This window comes from Bubalus bubalis, chromosome 6 (assembly GCF_019923935.1).
Source record: "Bubalus bubalis isolate 160015118507 breed Murrah chromosome 6, NDDB_SH_1, whole genome shotgun sequence".
Taxonomy (NCBI): Eukaryota; Metazoa; Chordata; class Mammalia; order Artiodactyla; family Bovidae; genus Bubalus; species Bubalus bubalis.
In genome coordinates this window covers 77,454,077-77,479,781 of record NC_059162.1, presented here as the reverse complement: position 1 = coordinate 77,479,781, position 25,705 = coordinate 77,454,077, and the positions used below count along the sequence as shown (strand labels likewise).

The 25,705-nt window shown below is 45.8% G+C and overlaps 1 long non-coding RNA gene across 2 annotated transcripts in view; it reads left to right on the top strand.

Moving 5' to 3' along the window:
- Positions 1-10,112: 10,112 nt before the first annotated feature.
- The window catches only part of LOC123334096, a 39,675-nt gene continuing 24,082 nt past the window's right edge, over positions 10,113-25,705 (top strand). Inside the window, exons 1-2 of one of the 2 annotated variants that reach the window (XR_006551863.2) lie at positions 10,113-10,460; positions 24,559-24,707. This is a non-coding gene — a long non-coding RNA (uncharacterized LOC123334096). The remainder of the gene's footprint in view (positions 10,461-24,558; positions 24,708-25,705) is intronic. The other variant, XR_006551864.1, reaches the window with a different exon arrangement.

Here is a 25,705-nt window from a genome sequence, read left to right as displayed (position 1 = left end):
GGACACATGGTACCCCAATGTTCATTGCAGCACTATTTACAATAGCTAGCTGAAACTCCAATACTTTGGCCACCTGATGCAAAGAGCTGACTCATTTGAAGAGACCCTGATGCTGGGAAAGATTGAGGGCAGGAGGAGAAGGGGACAACAGAGGCTGGGATGGTTGGATGGCATCACTGACTCAGTGGACATGGGCAGACTCCTGGAGTTGGTGATGGACAGGGAGGCCTGGCATGCTGCGGTTCATGGGGTCACAAAGAGTCGGGCACAACTGAGTGACTGAACTGAGCTGAACTGAGAACATGGATGCAACCTAGATGTCCATCAACAGATGAATGGATAAAGAAGTTGTGGTACATATACACAATGGAATATTACTCAGCCATGAAAAGGAACACATTTGAGTCAGTTCTAATGAGGTGGATGAACCTAGAGCCTATTATACAGAATGAAGTAAGTCAGAAAGACAAAGATAAATATTGTATACTAATGCATATATATGGAGTCTAGAAAGATGGTACTGGTTAATTTATTTGCAAGGCAGCAATGGAGAAACAGACATAGAGAACAGACTTATAGATATGGGGACTGGGGAAGAGATAGTGAGATGTATGGAGAGAGTAACATGAAAACTTACACTGCTGCTACTGCTAAGTCACTTCAGTCGTGTCCGACTCTGTGTGATCCCATAGACGGCAGCCCACCAGGCTCCCCTGTCCCTGGGATTCTCCAGGCAAGAATACTGGAGTGGGTTGCCATTTCCTTCTACAATGCATGAAAGTGAAAAGTGAAAGTGAAGTCACTCAGTCGTGTCCGACCCTCAGCAACCCCATGGACTGCAGCCCACCAGGCTCCTCCATCCATAGGATTTTCTAGGCAAGAGTACTGGAGTGGGGTGCCATTGCCTTCTACCATATGTAAAATAGAGAGCCAATGGGAATTTGCTGTATGTCTTGGGGAACTCAAACAGGGGCTCTGTATCAACCTAGAGGGGTGGGGTGGGGAGGGAGATGGAAGGGAAGTTCAAGAGGGAGGGGACATACGTATACCTATGACTGATTCATAGTGATGTTTGACAGAAAACCACAAAGTTCTGTAAAGCAATTATCCTTCAATCAAAAAATAAGTTTAAAGAATATATAAAATGTTGCATTAATTTCCTCTATACAGGAAAGTGGATCAGCTACATGTATACATATATCCTCTCCTTTTGGATTTTCTTCGCATTTAGGTCACCACAGAGCACTGAGTAAAATTCCCTGTGCTACACAGTAAGTTCTCATTAGCTGTCTATTTAATACATGCTGCTGCTGCTGCTAAGTCGCTTCAGTCATGTCCGACTCTGTGTGACCCCAGAGACGGCAGCCCACCAGGCTCCCCCGTCCTTGGGATTCTCCAGGCAAGAACACTGAGGTGGGTTGCCATTTCCTTCTCCAACGCATGAAAGGGAAAAGGGAAAGTGACACGACTCTTCGCGACCCCATGGACTGCAGCCTACTAGACTCCTCCATCCATGGGATTTTCCAGGCAAGAGTACTGGAGTGGGGTGCCAGTGCTTTCTCCATTTAATACATAGTAGTAGTGTATATATGTGGAGAAGGCGATGGCACCCCACTCCAGTACTCTTGCCTGGAAAATCCCATGGGTGGAGGAGCCTGGTAGGCTACAGTCCATGGGGTCGCTAGGAGTCAGGCATGACTGAGCGACTTCACTTTCACGCATTGGAGAAGGAAATGGCAACCCACTCCAGTATTCTTGCCTGGAGAATCCCAGGGATGGGAGAGCCTGGTGGGCTGCTGTCTCTGGGGTCACACAGAGTGGGACACAACTGAAGCGACTTAGCAACAGCAGCAGCAGCAGTGTATATATGTCAATCCCAGGTCCCAGTTCTTCCCACCCCATCTTCCCCCTTGATATCTGTACCTTCGTTCTCTATGTCTGTGTCTCTATTGCTGCTATGTAAATAAGATCATTTATACCAATTTTTTCAGATTTCACATATATGCATTAATATATGGTATTTATTTTTCTCCTTCTGACTTACTTCACTGTGTATGACAGTTTCTAGGTCATCCATGTCTCTAGAAATGACCCAATTTCATTCCTTTTCATCGCTGAGTAGTAGTCCATTGTATGCCCGCACCACATCTTCTTTATCCATTCCTTGGTTGATGGACGTCTAGGTTGCTTCCATGTCCTGGCTATTGTGAATAGTGCTGCAACAGACATTGGGATGCATGTGTCAAGAAGCAGAATATGTAGTCCCCTTGGTAAAACATTTATATTGCTTTGTAAATTTCTTTAAAAATTTTCGTCTTTGTAAAAAGAAAAAACCAAGCTACTATTTATGGTTAAGTGAAAGAAGAAAATTGCAGGGCCATATGTACTGAAATCTCTTATGTCTGTCAAACAGTGGCCACCTCTGGGAAGGGATGGAGGTAGTATTAGAAGAGTTGGGCTTTTCCCTTTTTTCTATACTCCTATATCATTTACACTTAAAAAATAAGCACACACATTGCTCTTCCCATTAAAAATAACGATAGTAATATTTTAAATAACTCTGCCCCCACCAAACTCTTCTACCCTCCCTTGGCTAATTCAAAGACTGTAACTAATGAGGGAGTGAGTTGTCTCCCTTTTTGAAAGAAAATTAAAAGGAAGAGAAAAGTCCACATTTGCTCTTCTTGTAAAGAAGTCATCTAACCCGAAGTGATCCAAGCAGTTTTAAAACCCTTCACCTCTTTAAAGTGGTTTGCAAACATTAGTTCAGCCACCCTCAGTGCCTCCTGGTGAGATGGGCTCACTTAAGAAGCTGGTGAGTCACCCGGAAGTGCCAGGCTGTGGATGCCCTGTGCCAGCCGGTCACAATGCCCCTGACATGAGTCCACAGCTTTACAGCGTTCAAAGGGCTTTCTCCAGCATTCTCTCATATGACCCTTCTATGACCCTTCAGAAGTCTGGTCAGTATTGCTCTTAATCATGAGAGATGGGAGAATGAAGGTTTTGGAAGGAGAAATGACAAGCCCAAGATGGGAGAGCTAGACAGCATTAGGATTTATCATCATGTATATGGAAAATCCCATGGATGGAGGAGCCTGGTAGGCTGTAGTCGATGGGGTTGCGAAGAGTTGGACACGACTGAGTGACTTCACTTTCACTTTTCACTTTCAAGCACTGGAGAAGGAAATGGCAACCCACTCCAGTATTCTTGCCTGGAGAATCCCAGGGACGGGGGAGCCTGGTGGGCTGCTGTCTATGGGGTTGCATAGTCAGACACAACTGAAGCGACTTAGCAACAGCAGCAGCAGCATATGTCAATTACTTCTCAGCACAGAAAAGATGATTGCTAATGTCAGATTCTCACGTGACGTGCCTCTGAGCTGGGGGGTTAGGGGAGAGGAATAGAATTCAGTCTCTCTGTTTAATCTTACCCTCCCTTCTGTCTTGCCTTCCTCCCTCCCTCCTACTCAGCTGGGAAAAAAGAGGTGAGGAAGAAGGCCTGTCAGAGGATAAATAGATAATGGTGGTTCAGGAGTCAACTTTTGTGCAATTTTAAATTACACCGAAGATTTGAGGGAGTATGGTAGGAATATATTGTCTCATTTATGTGCAAATATTGAAGAAAAGAAAGGATTCTTGTAAATTGAGTTGAGTGCAGGTGAACCCGGTCATTTGCAGATGATGTTCACATCTTTGCCACACGGGGGCGCCACCATTGCTTGGTAAGCGGACAAACGTGCCATTCTGTCCGGGTTGGTCCTAAATTATGGGAGCTTTGCATTACCCATGGTTTTCATAGAGGACTGCCCTCTTCTCCCCTACAGCCAAATATAACCACTCTATTTAGCATCATAAAGTCTAAGGTAGACATAGCTTGGAAGAAGGCACTCAACACAACTTGCAAGAGAGAAGGATGAAGCAGCTCTTGGAGGAGGTAATGTATGAACTGGGTCATGATAGGAATGATGTCCATTCAGACATAATCCTTCTCTGCGCTTGTGTAAGCCAGCAACGTGGTCTAGGGGGGAGAGCAGAAGCTGGAGAGCTGTCCTTCTCCCCCAGGTGCTCCACTGACCGCCCCCCCACCACCACCCCGCCACTTGAACTGTTTTTCCTTACTGTTCTGCTTGAAATGACCACTATCACAACTGTCTCTTCCATCCACCTGTGAACTCCTCAGGGTCTGAATTTATTCTTCTTTCAAACCCTCTCTCCTCTGTCAGCAAATAGAAACTTATCAATATGGTTTTAAAAATAATTTTGATATAGAAAATGTCAAACATATACAAAAGTACAGAGAATGGTATGTGAATTCCCTTGTACCCATTGTTGTTGTGCAGTCATTCAGTCGTGTCCGACTCTTTGTGACCCCATGGACTGCAGCACACCAGGCTTCCCTGTCCATCAACAACTCCTGGAGCTTGCTCAAACTCCTGTCTGTAGAGTTGGTGATGCCATCTAACCATCTCATCCTCCATCATCCCCTTCTCCTCCTGCCCTCAATTTTCCCCAGCATCAGGGTCTTTTCCAATGAATTGGTTCTTTGCATCAGGTGGCCAAAGTATTAGAACTTCAGCTTCAGCATCAGTCCTTCCAATGAACACCCAGGACTGATCTCCTTTAGGATGGACTAGTTGGATCTCCTTGCTGTCCAAGGGACTCTCCAGCACCACAGTTTGAAAACATCAACTCTTTGGCATTTAGCCTTCTTTATGGTCTAACTCTCACATCCATACATGACCCTTGGAAAAACCATAGCTTTGACTAAATGGACCTTTGTTGGCAAAGTGATGTCTCTGCTTTTTAATATACTGTCTAGGTTTGATAGCTTTTCCTCCAAGGAGCAAGTTATCTTTTAATTTCATGGCTGCAGTCACCATCTACAGTGATTTTGGAGCCCAAGAAAAAAGTCTGTCATGGTTTCCATTGTATCCCCACCCATTTGCCATGAAGTGATGGGGCTGGATGCTATGATCTTCGTTTTTTGAATGTTGAGTTTTAAGCCAGCTTTTTCACTCTCCTCTTTCACCTTCATCAAGAGGCTCTTTAGTTCCTCTTCACTTTCTGCCATTAGGGTGGTGTCATCTGCATATCTGAGATTATTGATATTTCTCCTGGCAATCTTGATTCCAGCTTAAGCCTCATCCAGCTTGGCATTTCACATGATTTACTCTGCATATACGTTAAATAAGCAGGGTGACAATGTACAGCCTTGACGTACTCCTTTCCCAATTTTGAACCAGTCCATTGTTCCACGTCTGGTTCTAACTATTGTTTCTTGATGTGCATACAGATTTCTCAAGAAAAAGGCAAGGTAGTCTGGTACTCCCATTTCTTGAAAAATTTTCCACAGTTTGTTGTAATCCACACAGTCAAAGGCTTTGGCATAGTCAATAAAGCAGAAATAGATGTTTTTCTGGAACTCGCTTGCTTTTTCTATGATCCAACAGATGTTGGCAATTTGATCTCTTGTTCCTCTGCCTTTTCTAAATCCAGCTTGTACATCTGGAAGTTCTCGGTTCACATATCATTGAAGCCTCACTTGAAGGATCTGAGCATTACCTTGCTAGCATGTGAAATGAGTGGAATTGTTCGGTAGTTTGAACATTGCCTTTATTTGGGATTGGAATGAAAACTGACCCTTTCCAGTCCTGTGGCCACTGCTGAGTTTTCCAAATTTGCTGGCATTTTGACTGCAGCACTTTCACAGGATCATCTTGTACCCATTATGCAGCTTTAACAGCTATCAACTCATGTCCAGTCGTCTTTCCTCTATACATTCCATTTCCCCATGTCCTCATTGCATTATTTTAAAGTAAATCTTGGAAGTAAATACATAGACGTGAATATTACGTTGTGTTTAAGACAGTTAAAAAAGAAAAGAAGAAAATTTAACTGCTGGACCTCTCTCACTGCTTTGAATTGACTGGTGGTTGAGGGTGGGCAGGGAGGATGGAGAGGAGATTTTTGTGGAGTACTAAAAACCCACCTGCCAATGCAGGAGACATTAGAGATGTGACGGGTTCTATCCCTGGGATGGGAAGATCCCTTGGAGAGGGAATGGCAACCCGATCCAGTATTCTTGCCTGGGAAATCCCATGGACAGAGGAGCCTGGCTGGTTCCATGGGGTCGCAAAGAGTCGGACACAACTGAAGCAACTTAGCAAGGCTTCCCTAGTGGCTCCGTGGTAACCGCCTGCAATACAGGACTTGCAGGAGACATGGATTCGATTGCTGTGTCGGGAAGATGCCCTGGAGGAGGGGATGGCAACCCACTTCAGTATTCTTGCCTGGAGAATCCCATGGACAGAGGAGACTGGTGGGCTACAGTCCATGGGGTCACAAAAAGTCAGAACCAACTGAAACCACTTAGCACACAAGACTTTTATGGGAAATTTTCCAATAATGGAAAAAAACAGAAGGTAAAGAGGAAGGAAAAATGCTTACTGTGTGTGCAGCACTGTGTGTTATTTTACTTCATCTTTCCAAGAGATACAGGTATTATTAACCCATTTTACAAACAGAGGCTCAGAGAGGTTGAGAGCTGTCTCTAAGGGAAAGCCGAGATCGGAACCCAGCTGTATATGGTATTTGTGTTGTTTCGTTGCGTTTGTGTTGTTAACCCTCTGATAAGATGACCTCTGTGATGCAAACACAACAAAATCCATCCCTGGCCTGAGCCTAATGGTGAGACTTCCCCCTGCTCTGAGCACTTGTCTTCCTCACTGTTGTTCAGTCACTAAGAAATCACGTTTGACTCTTTATGACCCCATGGACTGCAGCACACCATGCTTCTCTGTCCTTCACTGTCTCCTAGAATTTGCTCACATTTATGGCCATTGAGTTGGTGATGTTATCTAACCATCTTTGGAAAGACCCTGATGCTGGGAAAGATTGAAGGCAAAAGGAGAAGGGGGCGGCAGAAGATGCAACAGTTAGATAACCTTTTCCTCTCTTTTGCATATGAAATCCCACTTATTCCACAAGCCCTGTGGGCTCCTGCAACCTAAGAGGGAGGGTTTCCATGCCCAGGATGAAAAAGGGTAATTAAATTCCTAATTAGAAAGAAGTATATTTTTTTCCTGGTGTTTGTCCCCAGGAAGTGACAGCCAGGAGTCTGAGGAGTCAGGAGTCTGAAATAAATGTGTGAAGGGTTAAACATTGAAAATATTTAATACCTAGTTAAACAGGAAGACATTGAAATACCTGACTTGGAAGTTGAGATAAACCATTTGTAGGGAAAAATTCAAGAGATTGTGTTTAATGTGTTCTTGGATAGATGAAGCTGGCTTGATGGTGACTGTGAGTGAGTAGACCAAGTCCCAGTTACTATGGAGGGGTGGAGGTGGGGGTCACCTTGTCAGAGGCAGGCACTGGCCAGACTTAGAAGCTGAAAATGACAAGTCTCAGGGGCAGATGCTGGCAATGCCCGTCCACTCAGCATCCAAGTAGGAAGCAAGTTTGGCCGGCAGACCTGAACAGTGTGGTTTGCCGGGCACAGCAACCTGTCTAGCTGGGAGAGCAACGCGAGCAACAGAGCTGCGAGATGCGTTTAATGTTCCACCATCACCTCTGCCCCGATCCTTGCTCACAGTCTCCGCTGGATGATTTGGCTGCTTCTGCACTCCTTTTTCAACAGGGAAAGAACACGGTGTTCCAACCAGCGTGAACTTCCAGTACTCTTCAAAATTGATTTTCTCATTATAGGTGAATCAACTGGCTTTCTCGTGACAACTTGGCCTTCCCGGGGATTTGCCTTCAGGGAAGGAGTGATCTGATCTCCCTCCCAGAGTGTGCTGTCTGCCTGCCATCGTTTTTCCCTTTGGAATTTCATGCATGGGCATCCTGTGGTTTATACATCAGTCTTGTGTGTGAGCCTGCTGAATGCTGGGATGCCTGGAGAAGAAGGCCCCCGGGATGGGGGTGGGGGGAGGACCAGTGGAATCAAGTCCCAGCCTAGTGAGAACAGGGCCCCTGCAGGTGGACAACTCATCCAAGCAGTGAAGGCAACCTTCTCGGTCTCTTAGGGGAGAGCTGGTGGGCCTCCCCTGAAGATATCCCTTGGACCACAGTGACACATGGGCCTTAGCCCAGCAACTCAAATCCCTCATGCCCTCTGGGCACGAAGTATGGACCCCTTACCCCTAGTTCCTGCCCACCATCTCTGTGCTACACACCCTATCCCACCTCCACACTCACATGACTTGAAAAACACCCATTCTATCTTTAAGATTCAGTCCAAGGTTCCCATGATCTGAGAAGCCTTTTATGCACATTTCCTCACCCTCCACCCCACCCCTTGGGAGTGGATTATCTCCTCTTATTGCCCCACTGGCTTCTGTGCAGACGTCTCTCAGACTGGCTCTGTCCTGGGCTGAATTGTGTTCCTCCTCCAAAGTTGTATTGAGTCCTGGTTCTCAGTATCTCAGGGTGTGACTCCATTTTGAGATAGGCTCTTTATAGAGGTAATCAAGTTGAAGGGTCATTTAAGGTGGGCTGTAATCCAATATGACTGGATTTGGACACAGACATACGTGACAAGAGGGCTTCCCAGGTGGCGCTGGTGGTAAAGAATCTGCCTGCCAATGCAGGAGATGTGAGAGACGTGGGTTCAATCCCTGAGTCGGGAAGAGCCCCTGGAGAAGGGAATGGCAACCCACTCCAGTATTCCTGCCTGGAGAATTCCACGGGCAGAGGAGCCTGGAGGGCTACAGTCCACGGGGTCGCAGAGAGTCAGACACAGCTGACGTGACTTAGCATGCACACACACATACACAAGAATGCCATGCAAAGTTTGGAGTCATGCTGCCGGAAGCCAAGAAACTCCCAAATTAGAGAGTCCTGGAACAGAGCTTCCCCTATGCTTCTAGAAGGAGCATGGCCCTACTGACACCCTGAACTTGGACTTCTAGCCCCCAGAACTGTGAGACAATAAATTCCTAAACTACTCACTTCAGCACTTGATTATGATAACCCTAGAAAACTAATACAGTTGTCAACATACCCATGGCTTTATCTTGTTAGTTCCATTACCCCCACTAAACTAGAAGCCCCTCCAGAGCAGAGCCTGCTTTAGTCTTCTTTGTACCGCAACTAATCAGCCCTGGGATTTCTTTGGAAGGAATGATGCTAAAGCTGAAATTCCAATACTTTGGCCACCTTATGCAAAGAGTTGACTCATTGGAAAAGAGTCTGATGCTGGGAGGGATTGGGGGCAGGAGGAGAAAGGGACGACAGAGGATGAGATGGCTGGATGGCATCACTGACTCGATGGATGTGAGTCTGAGTGAACTCCAGGAGTTGGTGATGGACAGGGAGGCCTGGCATGCTGCAATTTCATGGGGTCGAAAAGAGTCGGACACGACTGAGCGACTGAACTCAGCTGAACTGAACTGAATGACACCTAAATATTTGTTGAATGAGTCAGTGACCGCAGTGCATCCTCCGGTTTCCTGAATTTATTCTCAGAAACAGGACCAGGCAGCAAAAAATGCCCTGGGGTTTAGCCTGGTTGCTGGGACCCACTCTGCCAACAGCTATCCAAGAGCATCTTCAGTAGCCACAGAAAAGATGATTATTTTTATTCCAGCTGGAATTCAGTGGTCATCAAATTGTATGCATTCCTTCAGTCAGTCAGCAACCTTTGAGTGACTCCCCTGGACCAGATTCTGTGCTAGGAACTGGGGTGTGTGTTTGGGTGTACTTAGTCACGTCAGACTCTTTGAGACCCTATGGAGTGTAACCCACCAGGCTCCTCTGTCCATGGGATTCTCCAGGCAAGGGTGGCTTGGGTTGCCATTTTATCCCCCAGGGGATCTTCCCAACCCAGGAATCAAATATGCATCTCCTGTGTCTCCTGCATTGGCATGTGGATTCTTTACCACCAAGCCACCTGGGAAGCCAGGAACTGAGGATATATAGCAGTAAATAAGACCAGCCCAGTCCCAGGATTCATGGAGTGTCTATACTTACAGGAGAGATTGATTAAGTAATTATGTAATTACATGGATGTAAGTGCTAAGAGAAGAAGCCAAGGATGGCATGGGAATCATTAACAGAAAAATCTAGTGAATTCCAGAGAGCTCTAGGAGAGAGTGATGTTTGAGCTGAGCCAAGAGGAGCTAAGTGGAATAAGCCTGACAAAATGGTAGCGGAAGTGTGATTCCCATTGAAGACACAGCACATGTGAAGGCTGTTGGTTCAACAATTGTTTGTGGAGCCCTTACCATGGGCCGAGCAGGCGTTCTGGGCCCTGGGCCCACAGCTGAGAGAAAAAAAACAATCAAATTCCAGCTTCGTGAAGTCTACGTTTAAGAAGGCAGAAGGAGGGGAGCGGGAAGAGCAGAGGGAGGAAGAAGTATGGCGCGTCTTCAAGGACATGAAATGCCCCGGGTTAGGCCCACGGAATCCGCTTTGATTGCCGCTGGACTTTCCACCCGTAGAGCAGCGCCTGGTCCACAGTAAGAGCTCGAGAACATGATTTGCTGTGGTTGGATGAGATTCTGCAAAAGGGGTGGAGTTGGGCTGAGTTGGAGTAGTGATTCTGAGGTGGTCTGAGTTAACGAGCGCTAGACAAGAAAGTGCTGCAGAGTTTTAAGCCCTTTCACTTTCGCCGTCCTGTTTCTCTGTGCTTCTCAGTGATAGGGTTGGTCTATAATATTCCCTGAACTCTTCTGGCAATAAGGTGTTCTCAGGCTGTGAGCGGCATGGTGGCCTGTCCAGTTTGCAGCCCAGATTCACTGCTGTTGGCAGTCTTTACCTGAACCAGGTTGTCTAACTCTCCAGTGCCAGGACTGACTGTGATTAGAAACCTCTGGAGGGAAATGCTGTGTCCTTTCCATTCTGGTGGCTTCCTCTCTGGCTCGGGTCACCATGACCTGGACTCCGGGCTATTAAATGTGGGGAGAGGCCCAGTCCAGTTCCTAGGTGGATGATTCTATTGTTTAGGGAAATACTTGGATGGATTTTCTGGTTGGTAAAGGCAGATTCCATTTCCCTCCTCTCTCCTCCTTTTCTTTTCTTTTAACACAAGAAAACGTTCATTGTAAAAATAATATAAAATACACAAAATCAAATTTAAAAAAGTGATCCAATATCCCATCAACCAGGAGTAACCAGTGTTTGCATTTGGTTGTGTTTCTTGCAGACTTTTCCTGTGCAGATGTGCATTGTAGGTGTTTGTGTATTTATATTTGCAAAAATGAGATTATGTATATAATACATATCAACTTGCAACCAACTTAACCTTAGAATTTAAGTGCAAACATCTTTCTATGTTAAGAGAAAATCATAATCTCACTGTTTTAAATTCTGGCCTGGACTGATGTTACAGTCTCCCGAATTTTCCATTTCCAGTTTCTCAGCAGCCTATGAGCAGGATTAGTCTTCCTGAAACAATCCTGAGCATGTTACTTTCCCATAGAAACCCTTTAAAATGTCTCCTATTCCCCATGTCCTGCAGATGAAATCCAAATTATTTCACTCCAAATTCAAGACCCTCCATGGTAGGACCCTGCCCCTGACGGGCTTGTCCATTTTTACCTTCATGCTTTTCCTGATGCTCCAGTGAAAGCCTGATGTCTAAGGTCCTGACTTTCCCATCTCTGCTCAGACTGCTCCCTTCCTCCTAGAACACCATTCCCACCAACTCTCCAGCTTCTAGAACCCCAGGCCACCTTCGAGGCCTGGCTGAGAGGCCACCTTCTTCAGAAAGCCCTGTTCCTCTCCAGTAAATATACTAGGAGCCAAGCCATGTGCTCTTTTCATTGTGGGGAAGAAAGATTAGTTAGCACACCTTTGTCATTGCTTAACATGTACTGTACTTCTTGGATGTGCATGTGTGTGCACACACAACACACACATTGTGGTAAATTGTGCAAAGGAGTGTTAGTTACAGGGAAGAGTTACACTCCCACTAGTACTTTTCTCACTTCCGGCAAGTATTTGTATACATCTACACATCTGCATGGAGAAGGCAATGGCACCCCACTCTAGTACGCTTGCCTGGAAAATCCCATGGGCAGAGGAGCCTGGTAGGCTGCAGTCCATGGGGTCTCTAGGAATCGGACACGACTGAGAGACCTCACTTTCACTTTTCACTTTCATGCATTGGAGAAGGAAATGGCAACCCACTCCAGTGTTCTTGCCTGGAGAATCCCAGGGACGTGGGAGCCTGGTGGGCTGCCGTGTATGGGGTCACACAGAGTCAGACACAACTGAAGCGACTTAGCAGCAGCAGCAGCACACATCTGCATGGGTGTGTACACATATACAGGCGTGTAAGTGACACGTGTGCACGCATATTATGCAGGTGTAGATATGTACATGTGCTTGTGGGTGGGTGTGTATCAAGAGTCTCGCAATTTATTTTCTGGGAGCTGCTGCTTCTAAGGTACAAGCTAATTTTCCTCTGACATTTATAGGCTTCAGTTGACTATAGCATTTTATTAGGGAGCTTGCAGGGAGAAAGCACCTGAGTCACACTCTTCATAAATCTGTCTGCCTCAGTCGAGCATTTGGCTCCTCCTTGTTTTTGTACTATTAAATTGACAAATAGCTCTTAATAAACCCACAGAGCTTACATAATTTAGCTTGGGGACTTCGAGGCTTGACGGCGGGGTGATGTGCTGATGTTGGGCAAGTTCATATTTAACCAACTAGATTGCACAGGTTAGCTTTTCTGGGCGAGCCCTGGCACTTGGGAGCCAGATTTCCTTTCATAGCTAAGAAATCGGATTTCCTCAGCTTTGAGAAGCAACCCTCTAGGACTTGAGCATTTCAATACTGCAAAAAATGTCCAGGAGGCAGACGGGAGGGAGGTGGACTTGGAGACTTTTCACCCAAGGGATGTTTAGAGTTCCAATGGTGTCCCTCTAGGGGACTGCCTTATTTCAGAGTTATCAGGGTGTAAGTAAAAAGCACTTCTTCCATCCCCTGAGGCTGCCTTCTCAAATTGCTTGGCTGACCTTCATCCACTGTTGATCCTATAAGTTTCAGCCCTACATGGGAGAATCCACTCCAGGCACAGGTGGGGATCTCCTGGTCCTCTGAGTCTGGTGTCGTGAAGATTTTGTTCTGGTCTCTGGGTCCTGTCAGTTTTAACTTTCTCTTTCCCCTCTAATCTCTCCCTATGTGGTCACATCCACTCCTAAGGCTTTTAATGCCACCTATCAATGAGGGAGTGGTTACCATGAATCTCCATTTCATATCTGTCTTCTGAGCTCTGACCCCTGTATCCAACCACCAACTTGTTATCAGCATCTGGGTATCGGCCTGGCGTCACAAGCCCAACTCAGTTAAAATGAATTCATCAGCTGTCTCCTAAACTTTTCCCTCCTCTTTGGTTTCCTATTCAGACGATGACGGCGCCAACTACCTAGATGATCACGGAGGCAATCAGGGAGGTGTCCTCGCTGACTCTGCCTCTCCCTTTCACCTCCCGCACACCCCAATCCACTGCACAACTGGGCAGTCGTCAAGTCCTACCAACCCAATAGCCTTCCGAAGAGCTCTCACTTCTGTCCATTGCTCTGCATTTCGCTGCCAGCACCATGATCCCTGCACCAGACACCAGAGCCTCTTGCCTGGACAAAGCCTCATGTCCGTTCTTACATTCTCTAATCTATTTTCCAGGTAGCAGCCAGAAAGACTTTTTTAAAAACACAAATCTAATTATATTACTTTCCTGCTTAAACATAATCGGTGATGTTCCATTTCTTTTATTAAAAAATGCAAATCTGTTGCCACGGCTCACAGTGCCCTGGTTATACCCTCCTCTTCAATGTCCTCCGGTATCCCCATGTCCCCTTTCTCTGTCCACGTAGTGCTCTTGCCTCATAGGCATACTCCAATCCCTTAGACCTTCCCTGCTGTCATGGCACTTCTTTCCTCTTTGGCTGAGTCATTTTTTATATATTTATTAAGAAAATCATTCATAATTTTATTACTTTTCTTTTCAAATATTTGTTTTGAAAACTTTCTCTTTCATCGCATGTTTTAAATTATCTCATTAGATTTTACATTTTATAGAATAACAAATTAGATAAAATATTTCTTTTGAAACATTTTTATTATGAAATATAAAAAATAGTGCAAAAATTTCTGCAACAGGGTAACAAATCTAGTGGTTATGCAATTGACACCTATCTTCCTTCCAACTGGGCCAAGAGAACTTTGACAATGTCTGTAAAGCTTTTCTTTTTTAAAGAAGGTTCTGACCAAAACAAGACAAAATACTAATAATTAAAAATCTACATGGTGATTTTATAGATGTTTGGTATATTATCTCTGGACTTTCCTCTGTGTTTAAAATAGCTAATGAGAGTGGCTAGTTCTCATTCATCTTTTAAGTTCCAGCTTGACTATTCTTTCTATGGAAAATCTGCAACCCTTGGGACCAGACTAGGACCCGTGCACCCATGCAATTTGCATAGCACCAGGCTACTTCTCTGTGCCGCTCATCACAATGACTGCCGTTTGGTCAATGATTTGTTTAATATTGGTTTCTTTTACTAGTCTGTAACCTCCATGAAGTCAGGAACTGTAACTTTTTTTCCCAGTGATGTCTCTCTGGCCTCTAGCACCTGACATTTAGCAAGTGTTCCTTAAGTCCTTGTTAAGTGAATAAAAGATGTTCTAAAGCTGGATCTTTCTGAAATAGTGGAACATGTTAGTAATTTCTGTTCAGTTCAGTTGCTCAGTCATGTCTGACTCTTTGCGACCCCATGGACTGCAGCATGCCAGGCCTCCCTGTCCATCACCAACTCCCGGAGTTTACCCAAGCTCATGTCCATTAAGTTGGTGATACCATCCAACCATCTCATCCCCTGTCGTCCCCTTCTCCTCTTGCCCTCAATCTTTCCCAGCATCAGGGTCTTTCAAATGAGTCAGCTCTTCGCATCATGTGGCCAAAGTATTGGAATGGCTGTAACCTTACTCATTGTGTGTGTGTTGATCAGTTTTACTTTTTTAATGAATGCACAGTGAACATTTGCTCTAGCTGGGTAATACACCAGGTGCTGAGATTCAAAGCTGAACTGTGATCCTGCCCTGAAGGAGTTTACCAATTAGCAACTCAAGTCATGTTTTCATGGAAGGACACAGATAATGGGAGGCTTGGGAATTTCCACAGGAGCAAGAAAACCTATATCCGAATGACCTCTGAGAGTTCATTCACCTAAAAGTAGGCAGGGCGTCAGAGAAAGGGTTATGGGCCCTTGTGGCTGAGCCACTGTGGCTGTGGCCAGGTTTATTGGAATCAGAGTAACAGCCCCAAGGTCAGGAGGGCTGAGCTGACTCATTCTGCAAAGAGAGCAGTCAGGGGTCAGGCCAGGTAAAGTGAGCAGGTTGGGGTTCACCCACAAGGGAAGCAGACAGAGAGGACCTCTGTGGCTCAGACTTGGTTGGTCAAATCCCTGGCTGGTGGTATCTCCCCAGCTGCCACAAGGCCCACTTTCATCTCAGCCTTCTACGTCCAGGTTGATGGCTTCCCAGCAAGGGCTGAGCCAAGGTCTTCAGGCAAAAGGTTGAGCAACAGCCCTGCATTTAGGCAGAGCTGGGTTTGTATCTGGTACCATTTGATACTGCATGATTGTGAGCAAGTTTCATCAGCTTTCTGAGGCTCAGTTTTCTCTTTAATGAAATGTGACATACTGTCCCTCACTCATTAGGGAGATGAAAGTGTGTATGGCGAGTGCGGCTCTGTAGTGGCCCATCAGTTACATGCTCCTTTTCCTAAATTGTGCCATAGGGGTAGGTTTTGCTTTGGGGGCCCTTTTATCCCCCCTTCCACCTTTCTTTCTTTCTTTTTTTTTTTAACTGTTCTAGCACCTCATTCCCGCCACACACTTTCTCCAATCTTGGAGAAACCTCCAGTGGAAGTATAATGAATAGACGATTTCTGTGCTGTGGAGTGGGGGTCTGGAACCTAGAAGGTACTCAACAAATCTTTGTGAGATCGGTGGTCAGATGGATGGAGAGTTGAATAAAATGCACATTTCACGGCTTCTGCTGCCACCATGGTAAACATGGCCAACAATGAGATAATCATGGAACACCTTTTAATTTCTAACTCAGCTGCATCAGAGACAGCAGACAACCTTTGACCGTCAGCCAGGAGTGGCTTTATAGCCAAAGTCATCCTGCCCAAGCACACCTCTTCCCAAGTGACTCCTGTTAGTGAACGACAATGCTTGCGTATAAATGCCCATCATCTCCACCCGACTCCCTAACTCTGGAAGTCATTCCAGTTCCAGGGCGCCTCCTGGCCTCAGCCGAGGCTGTCCTCAGGCCTGTGTTTGGCTTCCGCCCTTCCTCTGTATCTTTGGCTCCTTCCCCCTCCTCCAGCGGTCATCCCCCAGGGAACTTCCTCACAAACATCCCACACCCTGAACTCCCTCTCAGAACCCACTTTCTGGGAATGGACCTGTGACACATTGGCTCACCTGAGTGGAAGGTCTAGGGGCGATTGGCCACAGTTGGGCAGAAGGTGAAGCTAGATGTGATCCCTGCTCTGCAGGCTTTACAATCTAGCAGGGGAGCACGTGCTTAGTCACTCAGCTGTGTCCGACTCTTTGTGACCCCAAGGACTGTAGCCCACCAGGCTCCTCTGTGTATGGAATTTTTCCAGGCAAGAATATTGGAGTAGGTTGCCGTTTCCTATTCCAGGGGAATCTTCCTGACCCAGGGATCAAACCTGTGACTCTTGCTTCTCCTGCATTGGCAGATGGATTCTTTACCACTAGTGCCACCTGGGAAGCCCAGTGGAGAAGAGAGACCTTAAATATGGCAGATTCAATAGAGTAATCATGATGAGACAGAGACACTAAGGAAAAGAAAGAGTGGGATGAGGGTTTACAATAGGTTGGGGCTTGTCTCAGGGTGCAGGGGGCCTCCCCAAGCAGGAGACCAGCAAGGTGACTTTATAGATTGAGTAAGGAGGAGCCAGGTGGGAGACACCCTGCCCAGGCAGATGGGGCCACACATGATAGGAAGGAGCTGATGTGTTGAGATAACCCAAAGGCCAGGGCTGCAATGGTCTTTTTTTTTTTTTTGACATGTGAAAGTGAAAGTGGAGTCGCTCAGTTGTGTCCGACTCTTTGCGACCCCATGGACTGTAGCCTACCAGGCTCCTCTGTCCATGGGATTTTCCAGGCAATAGTACTGGAGTGGATTGCCATTTCCTTCTCCAGGGGATCTTCCCGACCCAGGGATCAAACCCAGGTCTCCCACATTGTAGACAGGCGCTTTACCATCTGAGCCACCGCATGTATATACTATTAAATAAATATATTTATTTTTAATGTATTTTTGGCTGCACTGCATCTTAATTGCTGCATGTAGGTTTTCTCTAGTTGCGGGGATCTCTAGTTCCTAGGTACACGGGCTTCTCACTGCAGTGGCTTCTCTTATGCAGTACAGGCTCTAAGTGCATGGGCTTCAGTAGGTGTGGCACATGGGCTTGGCTGCTCCACTCTACATGAGGTCTTCCCGGACCAGGGATCGAATCCCTACACCCTGCATTGGCAGGCAGATTCTTTTCTAGTGTGCCACCAGGGAAGTCCATCAGCAATATTTTGATGTAAAGAAAGAGTTTTAGGACTTTGGTGCAGTGGCTAAGACTCTGAGCTCCCATGCAGGGGGCTGCCCTGGTCAGGGAATTAGATCCCATATGCTATGACTAAGGATCCTGCTTATCCAACTAAGATGCAATCAGCCAAAGAAGATTTTTTTTTTTTAAAGAACACTGTTTTGTGGGTTCTTCCTTTCTTTACCTCATCACTCCAAGACCTCCATCTCCATGTAGCCTGTTGAATGTCCGAGCCTTCTTTTTCTATCTCTGACTCCTTTCTCTCAGAGAGGCTGCCTTCCTCACATACCCCCGGCCCCCTTTTCTCCTTCAGAATTAGTCTATTATGATCTCCTTGGACTTTTTTTTTTTAATGAATCCAAAAAATGAACAACAATACGTGTTCCTTCTCAGATCATCTGGCATCTAAGGGCCTTTGATGCAATAACTCAATTGCAGGTGTGTGGAAGGATTATGCAGAGAGGAAACGGTGGAGGCAGAGACTGGAGCCAAGCGGAGAAAGAAAAACCTTTGCTTAAATGCCACGCCAAAGGGGGTGAAGTTCAGGAGCCAGGTCCTGGCAGGAGAGAGATGGACCTGAACCAGGAAATAGGTCAATCAGAGGCTCAATTATCGGAGTGCCGGAAAGTGGAGTGTGAGGCCGAGTCAGCTGGAAGGTGGTTGATTTGTGGTTGAGGTGCTTTTTATAGTCCTGCCCTGTCTCCACTTGGGAGCTGCAGCCTGAGGCCCTGACTGTCTGCAGGTGTGAGTAATGCTGAGCGTGGCAGGCCCTGGGGAGGCGGGAGAGGGGAGGCACGGAGAAGAGGAGCTTTCTGGAGCCAGCAACCACACCTGTCTACGTTTTTCAAAGCTTTATCACCTTTGTAATTTGAGCAGTTTCATTTCCACTGAGATTAAAAGTAAGTGTGAGCAATTAGATAAATTATGCCTGATTTACTACTCCCTAAGGAAGTATGAGAGCCTAACCTTGAACGTCATCCCACCCATCAAATATCTTGATCACAATTGCCTTCTTTGGATCTTAAGAGTTTTGAATTTTCATTTGTTTTTATTTGGGTATACATTTTTTTTCCTACTTAATATTTTTGACAAGAATCCATACATTTTTTGTCAAAATGTTTTTTTTTGTTGTTTGTTTTTATCTTGCAAACTTTCAGTTCAATGACCTGTTCTCACCTTAATATTTTAGGATGGAAACATTACCTTCCCTTTTCTTGTGCTGTAGTGGCGAGAGGTCAGGGGTCTCTTTTTCTCTCTTCAGACCCTTCTGCCAGCAGTTCTCACATCTGTGCAGGCTTCTCTCACCCCCAGCCTCTGCAGCTCCAACCTCCTGCTGCTGGGTGTCCCCCCCTGGGGCTTCCATACTGTAGGTGGTATCCAGAGGTATAGCTTCATCAGCCCTGAATGTACTGCACTCTGCTGGAATCACCTCCTCCTTGTCTGGGTTGTGATTACTGATGAGCTATGATATCGATGTAACGGGCTAGAGCAGCCTTTGGCAGTTTTGTATTATTTATTTGGGGATAATGTTTCTAAATTGTATTTGAATAGTAATACAATTATCTTTGCTATTTAACTTTATTATTTGTTCTTTATTCATAGGTAACAAAAGGGAGTTTTGGTTCATGAAACTTTGTTTCAGTTTGTGTGCCTGTGTGTGTGTGTGTGTGTGTGTGTGTGTATGCAGTGGTGAATAAGACAGGTATAGGCCAGGAAGGAATGTTTTTCTTCAAATTTTTAAACTGTGACCTATGGTAAGGAAACATTTTATACTGTAACATTTCTTAAAAGTAAGAAAAACATTTTATAATACAAAACACCGCTGCTGCTACTGCTGCTTCAGTCGTGTCCGACTCTGCGACCCCATGGATGGCAGCCCACCAGGCTTCTCCATCCATGGGATTCTCCAGGCAAGAACACTGGAGTGGGTTGCCATTTCCTTCTCCAATGCATGAAAGTGGAAAGTGAAAGTGAAGTCACTTAGTCGTGTCTGACTCTTGGCGACCCCATGGACTGCAGCCTACCAGGCTCCTCCATCCATGGGATTTTCAGGGCAACAGTACTGGAGTGGGGTGCCATTGCCTTCTCCCAATATATAAAACACATTATACTGTATATACACATATACATATAGTTTTGAAAGCATATGTGATAATTGATTTTGATATATATGACTTATGCAAGGTAGATATTTTTAACTCATATCTGTATGATGAAGTGTAGACTGAGTAATTAAGTGATCAGCAAGGGTCACATAGCTTGTAAGTATTGGTGCTCAGGGCTTGAACCCAGGATTCTGGTCCAGTAATCTTTCTCACGTATGTAATTTTATATGCATGAGAGTCATATAAAATATACCAAGTCAAAGCAGGATGAGTTCCGATATACAATCTCTCTCTCTCTCTCTCTTTCTCTCTATATATATAATTGTCATATTATGTGCCATATTATTCAAAAATTTAACTACACAACTGTGGAATGAGAAGATATATGACTGTACTGGAACTTGGGAAAGCAACTCAAGGTGTCAGATAAATAGAACCGTATTTCTTGTTAGAAGGCAAAGTTTTATGTCCACCAAGACAAGCTCATTCTTTTGCTCCTGGACTTCATTAACAGAAGTAGAATGTCCCAAAGGAGAGACGTGATTATCTGACATACTTCTAAGAGCAACTGTATTTCATTCTGGGCAGCACACTTTGAAACCAAAGACAAAAGAGATCGCTTTTAGAAGAAAATGCCCCGAGAGGTGAGAGGGCTCAAGACCAACCCATGTCAGAGAAGATGGGAGAGGGATGGAGGGGCAGTCAGGATGTGGGGGGAGGTGTGCAGGCGGTCCCTGTGGAGGAGGCCGAGTGACCCTGTGGGCAGGAACCTCTGCACAGGGCAATCGTGGTAGATCTTTGTGATGTTTGCCTGTGTGGTCTCTGCCTTCCTTTCTTCTCGTCCCAGAACCCACTTCTTGTTCATGGAACCGTCCCTCCCATTCTCTTGGCCCTCGTGTTTTGGCAAATGACTCCATCCCTTCATCCAGGTGATTGTATGATTCTGGCCTTGGAGAATCAGCATATACCCTCTTCTCTGGCCACAGTGACTGATCCAAGAATCAGCTTGTGACCCAGATCAGTTCAATGAGAAGTACATTTTGAACTTGTAGGGAGTTGCTGAGGAAAAGCTTCTCCCCTCACTGGACGTGAGGCTGCACAGATGTATCTAAAAGTGAAGTCATGACAAAGCCACACACAAGCAAGAGAAGGGGAGACAGTATGCCCTGCTCACTCCTCCAGAGCCCCTGGAGCCAGCTGTGCCTGATGTCCTCTAGACCTCCCAGTTAGGAGAGCCAGTAGACCACACTTTTGTTCCCTGGAAGGCAAACTCTGAGGCAGAGCTTAGGGTATAGGATGTTTATTAAGGAGTGTCCTAGGGATGAATGTTTTGAGGAAGGGAGCAGAGGCGGGGACTCAAGCCAAATGCAGTTCTGACGACAGCTTTGACCAAGCCCAGGGTGAGACCTAGGTGGTGATGACCCAGACATCTATGCCCCAGAATCGATTAGTCATTGGCTGTGGGTTGTCCCAAGAAGACGGTTCCAGGGAAGCAGTCCCTGAAGGGGTTGCCAGTTAAAAGTTGCCTGCTGGCAGCTGTCCAGAAGCTGGTGCTAAAAAAGCCCTTCATCTGGGTGGCACATCAAAGGCTTACTGCACAGTGGATTCCTTATTTATTTGTTAATTTATTTTTTGCTAATGACAGGTTCAGTTTTGCTTTTCTGTCACTGGCCACTAAAGAATATAATAAGGAAACATTTTTCTAAAATTCAGAGCTGTCCATATATGTAAAGGGCTGACTTGGGTGGGTAGTTGGCTTCCTGTCACCAGAGGTGTTCAGACCACTTTGAAAGGGAAGCTTCATGTGCTGGGGGGAAATGTGAGCTGGATGACCTTTCAGGCTAAGATTACATGACTTCAGGTTCTCTGGAAAACAAGCTGAAAGAGATTCTGGTTACTGGTACTGCACGGACACGTGGACACCACGTGGGCATCACAGGGATATCCGGAGCACCTCACATTAAATCATAGCAAATTAGACTTCTCCTAGCTAATCTCCCTTGACTGGAGACTTGGAGGAATCTATTTGTGAAATATTGCTTGTTTTGCTAAAGAAAGAAAAGAAAGACACTTTCTTTCTTTGTCATCAGAAGGAATCCTAAAGGAGCATCTTTTTAAAAGAAATTTTATTTTTTGGCTATGCTGGCTCTTCACGGCCGCGCAGGCTTTTCTCTAGTTGTGGCGAGTGGGGGCTACTTTTTGCTGCAGTGCATGGGCTTCTCATTGCAGTGGCTTCTCTTGTGGCAGAGCACAGACTCCAGGGCCCGTGAACTTCAGCACCTGTGGCACGTGGGCTCAGTAGTTGTGGTTCCCAGGCTCTAGAGCACAGGCGCAATAGTTGTAGCACACGGGCTTAGTTGTTCCGCAGCATGTGGGGATCTTCCTGGACCAGGGATCGAACCCCTGTCTTCTGCATTGGCAGGTGGATTCTTTACCACTTAAGCCATCAGGGAAGCCCCTAAAGGACCATCTTAACTGACTCCACCACAGACAGAGATTTTTCACTTGTCACACCCCAGAAGCCAGATGCCATCCTGAATTAACATGATCTTGGAGCCACTCATCAAGTTTTCCTCCCTCTATTTCTGTCCGTGTCTGAGTTCTTCATACTTGTCCTTGTCTTGAGTCTCTGGCCTCTTGAGTCATCGCATGGCTCCCCAAGTCAGCCTGCACTGGCTGCTTGCTAGGCTGCCTGTCCTTTACTGCCAAGCCCTAAGCCTCACACACCCCTCTGGGCCTCCCTGCTGTTGACACTGTTTAGGTCCTTAGGCTCCTGAGCTCCGGGCATCCAGCTCATGTCTAACTGGTGGAACTCCCTGCTGTGGCTTCCTCTGCTGTGGCTCCTTCTCCAGCCCTGCAGTCTGAGCTTCAGCTGATTGTCTGCAACTTTGGCAGAGAGGAGAGAATGCATCCTATATGTGGAATGAGGAAAGGGCTCTAGGCTCGGTGCCTGGAGAACCAGAGTTTGAGCCCCCCACGGGCTGTGACATTCATGTGGATCACTCTGTGTCCTTGAGCTCTAAGTCCTGTAAAGCAGGTCTGACCCACCTACAAAGCTATGGTGAGAATAACCACAGTCCTGCCGCCCAAGATTGCACTTTTACCACGTGTTGGGCATTCAGTTTAGCACTTACTGTCCTTAATTCTCCCAAAACAACACTTTGAGGATGGCATTTGTATCTCAGTTTTACACCTGAGAAAATGGAGGCTCAGGGAGGTTAAGCAATCTACCCAAGGTCACACAGCAGGGCTAAAATTTGAGCCCTAGTCTGTCACTTATAAAACTCTTGCCACTGACACACCTCCCTATAAGGTGTTCAGTTCAGTCACTCAGTCGTGTCTGGCTCTTTGTGACCCCAGTGAGGACCACAGAAATGCTTTATAGTAGTAAGAAATCTTTTCTGCACATCAGTATTTATTATTATTTCTAAATCACCGATGAATCTCTATGGGTCTCAAGGGCACAAGTACTGTCTGTTAGGGATGGTGCTGACACGTTTGTGGGCAAATTGCAGACAGAACCATCTCAAGGTAACAATCATTCACATCTCTAATTTCTTCAGCCTCAAGACATACACACTTAGAGAAAGAGAGGTTTGGGAGGGGGGAAGACTTTTTGCTACTGAATATAGACTGGAACATTTGAACCCAGAGCTTGATCCCAAGATCAACTTTGAAATAACAAAGCTTGGCTGGGATCAAAATGCTTAGTATCTTTGCACTGTACAAATATGCCCCTGGCTACCACAGCCCTCACCCTGCGATAAGACCTCTCCGGGAACCATAGCCTGTGGTGTGGGGCTGGAAGCCCTACCACCCCCATGCTGGTTGCAGCCCTGGCCCAGGAACAGAAAAGCAGATGCTGGGAGAACATTTGATCCCACTCATCCAAACACTGCATTCATGGCTGGCTGGAAAGATGAGGGGAATGTTGCTGGAGATCGGCAACTCCCAGCTGCTGTGCTTGCTATAGTCTCCCAGTCTCTCAGCTCCCAGGTGGATGAAGCTGTGGGCTGCTCTGCAGACTCGCCAAGCCCAGAAAGAAGTGATGGGAGGGTGGGTGCTGCTGTTGCTGTTACCTCTTAGAGGAGGAAAAACTGATTCAAAAATAAAAAAAATCTCCCCTTGGGACTAATTCAGCTCAAGGTTTGAAGACTTCCTAGCTTGTCCTATGAACCTCAAAATCAAGGACTACATATTAAAATTTTGATAGGTCATTTTGTTTCAAAAGGTGAAAGAAGCACCTAGAATTTTTCTTTTTTTTTTTTTTTTTATTTTTTAATTTTATTTTATTTTTAAACTTTACATAACTGTATTAGATTTGCCAAATATCAAAATGAATCCGCCACAGGTATACATGTGTTCCCCATCCTGAACCCTCCTCCCTCCTCCCTCCCCATTCCATCCCTCTGGGTCGTCCCAGTGCACCAGCCCCAAGCATCCAGTATCGTGCATCGAACCTGGACTGGCAACTCATTTCATACATGATATTTACATGTTTCAATGCCATTCTCCCAAATCTTCCCACCCTCTCCCTCTTTCAATTATATGAATATATTCTCTGGGTTCTGCAATAGCCCAGACAGTGTTTTAACTATTTTTTCTACTGCGAGTTTTTATTTTTTCCCCTAGAAATTGTTTTTATTTGACCTACCCAAGTCTTAAGTTTCTTAATTCAAGAACTTCATTTAAAAAAAACAACACAAAACCCATAGTTTTGGCAGGTTCTGCCTGTCATGAACTACCTAGCTGACACCAGGAGGTGGCGCCAGAGAGGCAGTACCCGGCAGGAAGGATCTTCTTCGGAGGAGGCTCCTGATATGAAGTGAATCTTCAGTTTCCAAGTGGCACTACTTAATTTTTCAGGCGCCCTGAATTCCTCATGTGTCAGCAGCCTGGCTGCTCTTGTTCCTCACAGTGTAACGACGTGACCTGGGGTTTGGTCACCTGGAGTCCATCGGGAAGAGAGATTGGGTTCTTTGCTGTTCCAGACATGTGCTTTTGAAAGGCGACAGGTCAGTACAAACGGCCGCAAAAGCGCTGCCCTTTGCCTTGTCACTATCACTTCCCCAGTCTGCACTACTTCTTGCTCCTTACAGGGATGTCTCTTCCTCATTTAGTTTATGGAAAATATTTATGGAGGTCCCACTCAGGTGGAGTCTGAATGCTTTTACAGATCAGTCCAAAACTTCCTAACCCAGCACAGCAGAGCTACAGGTCTAGCTCCAGCTTTGAGCCCTTCATCCCTGGCATTGAGACGATTCATCGATTTATGCCACTAGAACTTGTGTGTTACGTTAATACATCACACAAATACTATGTATTTTCTCTGGGTATTATGATGTGAAAACATTGAGAAACACTGGCCTCATTCACCCTTTACAACTAATGGAGTAGCACTATTAATATTTCCATTTTACAGAATTGCTTAGTGCCCAAGGCCTCGTAGCTAATAAACAGCCCAGCCAGAATTTGAGCCCAGACAGCCCACCCTTAGAAGTTTCATTCTTTTGACTGCAGACCAGAAGTTCTCAACCCTGGTTGTATAATATAAGCTGAGGAATTAAAAAAATACCAAAGCCAAGAAGCTTTCACAGGAGACAAGCCTAAGGAGGTATGATTAATGAGGAGTTCTAGGTGGGATCCTGGGACAAACAAAGAACATTAGGGAAAAGCTGAGGAAATTTAAATCAAGTATGGGCTTTAGTTAATAATAATGTATCAGTATTGGTCCATTAATTGTGACAAATGTACCATACTGATGTAAGATGTTAATAGTAGGGGAAACTCGGCATGGTGTTTATAGGAATGCTGTCATGGGCTTCCCTGATGCTCAGATGGCGAAGAATCTGCCTGCAATGTGGGAGACCTGGGTTCGATCCCTGGGTTGGGAGGATCTCCTGGAGGGGGGGCATGGCAACCCACTCCAGTATTCTTGACTGGAGAATCCCTATGGACAGAGGAGCCTGGTGGGCTACAGTCCATGGGGTTGCAGAGTCAGGTACTACTGAGT